This window comes from Trichechus manatus, unplaced genomic scaffold (assembly GCF_000243295.1).
Source record: "Trichechus manatus latirostris isolate Lorelei unplaced genomic scaffold, TriManLat1.0 scaffold00236, whole genome shotgun sequence".
In the NCBI taxonomy this organism is placed as follows: Eukaryota; Metazoa; Chordata; class Mammalia; order Sirenia; family Trichechidae; genus Trichechus; species Trichechus manatus.
In genome coordinates this window covers 3070577-3078780 of record NW_004444172.1, presented here as the reverse complement: position 1 = coordinate 3078780, position 8204 = coordinate 3070577, and the positions used below count along the sequence as shown (strand labels likewise).

The 8204-nt window shown below is 42.5% G+C and overlaps 1 pseudogene; it reads left to right on the top strand.

Moving 5' to 3' along the window:
- Positions 1-427: 427 nt before the first annotated feature.
- Positions 428-1426, top strand: LOC101342970 (olfactory receptor 9I1-like; annotated as a pseudogene).
- The last annotated feature ends 6778 nt before the right edge of the window (positions 1427-8204 follow it).

Genomic DNA, 8204 nt, shown 5'->3' with positions numbered 1-8204 from the left:
GAAAGTATAGAAAGAGCAATTTGGCTATTTTAACAGGCAGAATTGTTCATAGAGTGGCCAAAAAGTCCCTTCACATAAGTATTAACACAGGACCCTGCATCTAACAACTCTGAAAGCACCATTCACAGGGCAGTCTATGTAAATATCCCTGCCTGGAATTATGCAGAGCACAGCCCGAGTTGTCACAAATGACAACTTGTTGGCTGTATCGTAGAAGAGAGAGACTCCAGCATCACTTTGAAGGATCCGTCCCTTCCAGTCTCAATAGTCTAAGAGTCTCCACAGTAACCACCAGTTGCAGATTTTTAAGATGATAAACATTTTCTTATTTCTCTGAGCAGAGAATATCTGAGATAGTTGCCTAACCTCTGACACTGAGGAAAGAAAAGGCCCTCAGTTCTGGAATCTTTAATCCCATTCTCCTCCACAGACCAACCAGCTGCACTGAGCCCACGGCCAAGAGAAATCTCACCACTGTGACAGAATTCATTCTTGTGGGCTTCACTGATCACCCTGAACTGCAGTTCCTCTCTTCCTGGTGTTTCTCAGTTTCTATCTAGTCACCCTTCTGGGGAATGTGGGGATGATTATCCTAATTCAAGTAGATGCCCAACTCCACACCCCAATGTACTTCTTCCTGATCCCTCTTGCCCTCTTGGATGCCTGCTACACCTCTGTCATCACTCCTCAGATACTGGCCACCCTGGCCACAGTCAAGACAACCATCTCCTATGGCCGCTCTGCTGCTCAGTTCTTTTCCTTCACCATCTGTGCAGGCATGAAGTGTTATCTACTGGCAGTGATCCCCTAAGACCACTTTGTTGCCATTAGTAACCCACTATGCTACAATGTGGCTATGACTCCAGGCACCTCCAGGGGCTTACTGGCCAGGGCCTATGTCTGTGGGATATCAGGGGCCATCCTACGTACCACATGCACCTTCACCTCTCCTTCTGTTATGACAATAAAATCAACTTCTTCTTCTGTGATATGCCACTCCTGCTGAAGCTTGCCTGAAGCAGCATGACTCAAAGTGAGATTATCATCCTCTTTTTTGCCAAATCCATGTTCCTGGCCAATGTCATGGTCATCCGGGTCTCCTACATGCTCATCATCAGAGCTATCCTGAAGGTGAAGTCTGCTGGTAGTCGGGCCAAGACTATTTCCATCTGTACCTCCCACCTGACCACTGTGGTCCTCTTCTTTGGGACACTTGCCTTCATGTACCAGAGGGGTAACTGTGACAAATGCCTAGAGAAGGACAAGATCGTATCTGTCTTCTACACTGTGCTCATCCCCATGCTGAACCCATTAATCTATAGCCTAAGGAACAAAGATGTGAAAGCTGCATTCACAAAAGTCACTAGTAAACTCCAGGTGCCCAAGGGATGTAACTGTGGGTGAGGATCCCTCATCCTGATTCATTCTCCCCAGATCTTCATATTCTGATGGACATCAACATAATCTGATGCTTGCCCTAAAGAATGGACAATAGATGGCTTTCAGCCACACCTGGGAAGTAGCCAAAAATTACCAGCCCTGTAAGGAAAACTGCAGGTTCGGTGAAGTTTGTTTTGATGACTCTCTCCACTCCCTTTTCTTCCCTTTTAGCTCACCTCCAAACTCTCAGGGTTCTAGGGTTACTCTCTGACACCACCGAACTATAAAATAGCAGTCATAAGGGAACTGACACCCACATCCAACCTCCCACTCCCCAACTCAATCATGCTTGGATTTCCTGGTTGCCCCTTGTATATCTTTTTGTCACTGTGCTCATAGATACTGACTTTTCCTCTTTGTGGAAGATCATAGCTAGGAATTATACTAATGGGAGAATAAGGGGTATTTTTTGTTTGTTTGTTTGGGGAACCTGACAACTCATTATGGGGAAATTAAAGAACTTGTGAATTCAGTGGATTTCTAATTGGTAGAGATTAGTGTATTGAGGAGTGTCTTCTTTTGACTTCTCTTTCACTTATGCCTCCTCAAGTGGTTCCTGATATCTCTAGGACTCTAATATCCACTTCTCAAGGAACAGTTCTCCAGATTCTGGATGGCCAAGTCCTGTGTTTCTCCTCTTCCTGAACATACTGCCTAACTCATGGCAATTACTGCTCTCAATAAACTCATTCCCACGGTCTGCAAAGCCAGCAATGATAGCAAGCAGTTGTAACTGGCATTACTTTCTTAGGTAAAAATAGCTTTGATGACTAGAGAAGTAATAACTGCCCCATCAGATAGTGAACTCCCTGAAGACGGAGGACAGAGTCTGTGCTTTGCTTATTAGTCTTTTTTCTAAATTGCTGCTTCCGAATGAATTTTGCAGAGCATTGTTATTATCTCATTTGCATATCATGGTAACTCTAAGGGTTGAATAAGAAAGTGTTATCATCTTTCTTTTACCTTTTCTGCACAGTTTCTTAAATATAATACCTAGCTAACACAGTGCGTAGTTGCAGAAATGCACGGAATTTAGAATAAATATGGATTTGCATCCTCTCTGCTGTTTAATAACTCTGTTGTTGTGGTGGTGGTTGTGTTCTGACAAGTCGACTCTGACCCATAGTGATCCTATATGACAGAATAGAACTGCCCCATAGGGTTTTCTAGGCTACAATCTTTATGGGAGGAGATCACTAGGTCTTTTCTCCCGGGGAGCCACTCGGTGGGTTCAAATTGCTGATCGTTCAGTTAGCAGCTGAGCACTTAACCATTGTGCTACCAGGTTCCTTAATAACTCTGTAACTTGGAAAAATATCTTATTCTTTGAAAATATCAGTGCTTTCATCCCCAAAAAGGATAATTTTACCCACTTGAAAGACTTGTAAAGTTTAAATAAGATGATGAAAATCAATTTGGAGGTTTGGATTATTCAGAATAAGCTAGGTTTGCTGTCGCAAAAAATCAACTCCAAACAAAGCTTTATTTATTATTCACAATGTTTGTCCCATGCAGCTTGGCAGGGATCTGTTCCATGTAGTCATTCAGGGACCCAGGCTTAGGGAGGCTCTACCATTTTGTTGCTGCACTGTCTGGAACATGCAGACTCATCAGTCACCATTGCAGAGGATGGGAAACTACAGAATCACACATGGACTTTTATTGCTTCAGCTCGTCTTAGAATCAGCCACATGGTAGTGCCTCACTGAAACCCAAAAACCCACTGCTGCTGAGTAGATTCCAACTCATAGCAACCCTATAAGACAGAGTAGAACTGTCCCATAGGGTTTCCAAGGCCATACATCTTTACAGAAGCAGAGTGCCACATCTTTCTCCCACAGAGCAGCTGGTGGATTCAAACAGCCTCGCTAAAAAGGGGTCATTAAAGGTAGAGGAGAAAATGAATATTTGCTAAGCAATACTGTCTGTGCCATGGGGGTTATCTGTGGTTGGGATGATCCACATTCCACAAAATCATGAAAAATCAGAAAATCACTTTTTTCTTGTTCATATAATTTTCTACAAACACCCCTTTCATATTTGGGGATACAGTTCACTCTTTCCCATGGTTACTGTAGGAGTAGCCATTTTATAGCCAGATTTCATTGGAGCACACGTGGGCCTCTTACCCAAACTTGATTAATCAGAATTATTCTTCAGAAATATTATTAGTGAAATGACAAGTAGCCTAAAATGCTCTACTAAATGAAGCCAAAAAAACTATAAAATAGTGTCTACTGACTAAAATTAAAAGATGTGAAACTTGTGTTTTGTAGACCCTGGCCATATGGGCTGGAGGAGTAGAGAGGAGAGAGAAGAAAGAAGCCCATATATAAAAAGGAGGAAAGATGAGAGAGGGAAAGAGAGTCCAAATCCCAATTGACTAATTGATTTTTCGAGCCTAACATACCCAAGACAGAAGTCTTGATTTCCCACTTCCAGAACAGTCCCTCCCCAAATTTTCTTCGGCACCACCAGAGGAACCCAGTTGCTCAGGCAAAAAAAAAAACAGAAAGAAATTAATCAATTTTGTTTACTCTTCTCATTCTCTCACAACCCACATCCAATCCATCAGCAAGTTCTTACAGTTCTAACTTAAAAATAAACCCCGTCTAGTTTATGCAGGTGGCAGTGACCACTGTACCATAGTAAGTGTCTTACATCCTGTGTCAGTGCTGTCATTGGGGCAAGAACAGGTGTACAGTGCTTATCAGCAGCAGCTGTGTTCTTAGAACCAGTTGCCACTGAGTCAGCTCCAACTCATGGTGACCCCATGTGTGTCAGAGTAGTACGATGCTCCACAGAGTTTTCAATGACTCATTTTTTGGAAGTAAATAGCCAAGTCTTTCTTCCAAGTTGCCTCAGGGTGGACTTAAATCTCCAACCTTTTTTGGTTAGCAGCCAAGCACATTAGTCTCTTGTACCACCCAGGGACATCTTTGCCATCAAGTGGACTCAGACTCATAGTAACCACGTGTGTCAGAGTAGAACTCTGTGCCATAGGGTTTTCGATGGCTCATTTTTTGGAAGTAGATCACCAGGCCTGTCATCCAAGGCAGCTCCAGGTGGACTGAAACCTCCAACCTTTCAATTAGCAGCCAATCACATTAACTGTTTGCACCACCCAGGGATCCCTGTGTTCTATGTTTTTGTTATGTGCCGTCCAGTTGATTCCGACTCATAGCACTATATGACAGAGCAGCACTGCCCTGTAGGGTTCTTATAAAAAAAAAAAAAAAAAACCAGTTGCCATCAAGTCAATTCCAACTCATAGTGACCCTATAGGACAGAGTAGAACCACCCTATACAGTTTCCAAGGAGTGGCTGGTGGATTCGAACTGCTGACCTTTTGGTTAGCAGCTTAGCTCTTAACCACTGCAAGGATTTGGGCTGTTTCTCTAGTTTTGTAGTCTTTCAGTTTGTAAGCAGCCTCTCCTTGGTTTAAAATATTGCTTCTCCAGCTCTCCTGTAATTCTATGAGCTACCCAATATCATTTTAATAAATTCCTTTTCAGATTAAATCAGATAATCTGTATCTGTTTCTTGCAACCAAGAAGTCTGATTGGTACAGAGATAAGTACCAGGAATGTTGCAGGCAGAGGCTATGAGAGACATTGGAAGAATCAGGGACTGCCTATCTTGTCTAAAACAGCAAGAGTATATCTAGTATTGAGATATAGGGTGAAAGCTGACACTCTTTAATCCCATAGTTTATAGTAATGAAACAAAAGATCAATCATGAACATTGGTCTCCTGAAATGTGATGCCTGTTAAAGGCAAAGCGCTGGGAACTATGAGCCCTCTGTCACGTAATGAATGGTATAAGGGCATGAGGAATTCAAGACTGCAGTAGACCAGTTCTTCTAAAGTTACTGGATAGCTTGAGAAAATTGAATGACAGGCGATTTCCTAAATTCTTGGATCAAAACACAGACCAAAAACTGGGGACTTTAAATTATTATACTTAAAAAAAAAAAAAAACTCAACTCTTTTACTTTAGGACTGAGACAGAGGAAAAACAAGCCCAACATTTGAACTGTGGGATGCCAAATTGCACTATTAGTGAAATTACATCCCTGTCCAGACTGAGTTTCTTATTCACCTAGGTGTAAAGTTGTGGCACTAATTAAGAAACAGTAGGACACAGAACCCAGCAGCCTGGTGGGATGGCAACATAACAGAGGATTTGGATGACTCTGAGTACCCCAAATCTCAACCCCACTGAGCCTCCCTTGCTGCCTGAGGCATCATCTCTTTCTCTGTGTAATAGAGCTTCCTGCTCTGTTTGAACTCTGGCAACAGCCTTGCCTAAGGGACTTATCTTGCAGAGGAAAGCCAATTCTCCTCACATTCCAATTCTATCAACCCTCATTTTCTTCATATTTAAGAGTGGAATTTCACTAGAGTTCAATCCCAGTATGCCCAGAAAGGTCAATTACTAAACAGTTTTTAAAAACCCATTGCCAAACCCATTGTAATCAAGTCAATTCGGACTCATAACGACCCTATAGGACAGCGTAGAACTCCCCCATAGGGTTTCCAAGGAGCAGCTAGTGAGTTCCAACTGTTGACCTTTTCATTAGCAGCCGAATGCTTAACCACTGCACCACCAGGGCTCCAAACAATTAAAAGGTCTATCAATCTATAAAGCAAATGCCTAAAAGTTCTAAACGAAAGAGTAAAGAACACAGTTTTACATTAAGCTAAATTTACTGTTAAGGGCCCACTTGCCAAGACCTTTTATGGATTATTGAATTCTGGCTTCAAGATAACTTACAGGGGCCCAAACCTCATCGTGATCTGCCAACCAGACGAGCTTATGGTGGGTAGGTAGTAAACTGAGTTTGACCCATGTAGGCCCAGTTGTTATTATCAGGTGCAGTCGAGTCATTTCTGACTCATAGCAACCCTATGTATAATAGAATAAAACACTGCCCTGTCCTGTGCCATCCTCACAATTGTTGCCATGTTTGAACCCATTGTTGCAGCCACTGTGTCAATCCATCTCATTGAGAGTCTTCCTCTTTTTCACTGACCCTCTACTTTACCATCCATGATGTTCTTCTCCAGGGTCTGGTCCTTCCCAGGGACAGATTGACAAGTAAGCAGGGTACATGTGGGCTTACAATAAGCAAGATACCCCCGGGCTTACTTATGTTTACTTACTAATCTGTGGTGCACAATTTCACATGGATTTCGCCACATCAAAACAGGTGAAATTGTGCACCACAGATTAGTAAGTAAGCACAAGTAAGCCCGTGTGTTCCTTGCTTATTGGATTATCCGTCCCTGGTCCCTCCTGATAACACGTCCAAATTACATGAGAAGTCTCCCTATCCTGGCTTCTAAGGAGCATTCTGGCTGTATTCCTTCCAAGACAGATTTGTTTGTTCTTCTGGCAGTTCATGGTATATTCAATATTCTTCCCCAACACCATAATTCAAAGGCATCAATTATTCTTCCGTCTTCCTTATTCATTGTCCAGCTTTTGCATGCATATGAGGCAATTGAAAATACCATGGCTTAGGTCAGGCGCACCTTAATCCTCAAGGTGACATCTTTGCTTTTTAACACTTTAAAGAGATCTATTGCAGCAGATTTGCCCAATGCAACACGTCATTTGATTTCTTGACTGCTTCTTCCATGGACATTGGTTGTGGATCCAAGTAAAATGAAATCCTTGACAACTTCAAACTTTTCTCCATTTATCTTGATAGGCCCAGTGGGTCCCTATATTTGCTCTTTAGTTCTTTCTTCAATTGCTGAGTATTTCATTAGAATACATGTTCTCAGAAAATGATGTAATTCTTACATTGGTTCCCTGAAATAGACTAAAACAGACCAAGTATAAGCCCCTGGAGCTCCTCCTCTGTATAAAAAGAATAAATAAAAAGCAATACCACATCCCTGGGGGATCACAAAAATTAGTGCCACCATGAAAAGACTTGAAAGGTTCAAGTATGATGATTCTTATCACAGCCCCATTTAAATCACCCACCTGGCCAGGATAGGTCTCAGAGAATGACAGTGGATAACAGCAGAAGCTCAATCAGATGATGATGCCAATTGTAGCTGTTGTTAAAGATACAGTCTTTTTATAAGCTCAAGAGACAGAAAGGGCCACATAAACCAGAGACTTCATCAGCCTGAGACAAGAAGAACTAGATGGTGCCCAGCTACCACCAATGACCGCCCTGACAGGGAACACAACAGAGAGTCTCAGATGGAGCAGGAGAAAGGTGGGGTGCAGAACTCAAATTCAAGTAAGAATACCAGACTTAATGGTCTGACTGAGACTGGAGGAACCCTGGAAAGCATGGCCCCTGGATTCTTTATCACCCCAGAACTAAAACAATTTCCGAGGCCAACTCTTCAGACAGGGATAGGACTGGACTGTGGGACATAAAGTGATACTTGTGAGGAGCGTGCCTCTTAGCTCAAGTAGATACAAGAGACTAAACAGGCAGCTTCTGTCCAGAGGTGAGATGGAAAGGCACAGAGGGTTAGGAGCTGGTTGAATGGACATGGGGAATCAGGAGTAGAAAGGAGGAGTGTGCTGTCACAGTATGGGGAGAGCAATTAGAGTCACATAACAATGTATGTATAAATTTTTGTATGGAAAAAAATTTAAAAAGACACAGTCTTTTACAAGACTTAATGGTCTGACTGAGACTGAAGGAACCGCCGAATCCATGGCCCCCAGACACTCTGTTAACCCAGAATTAAAACCATTCCTGAAGCCCACTCTTCAAACAAAGATTGCA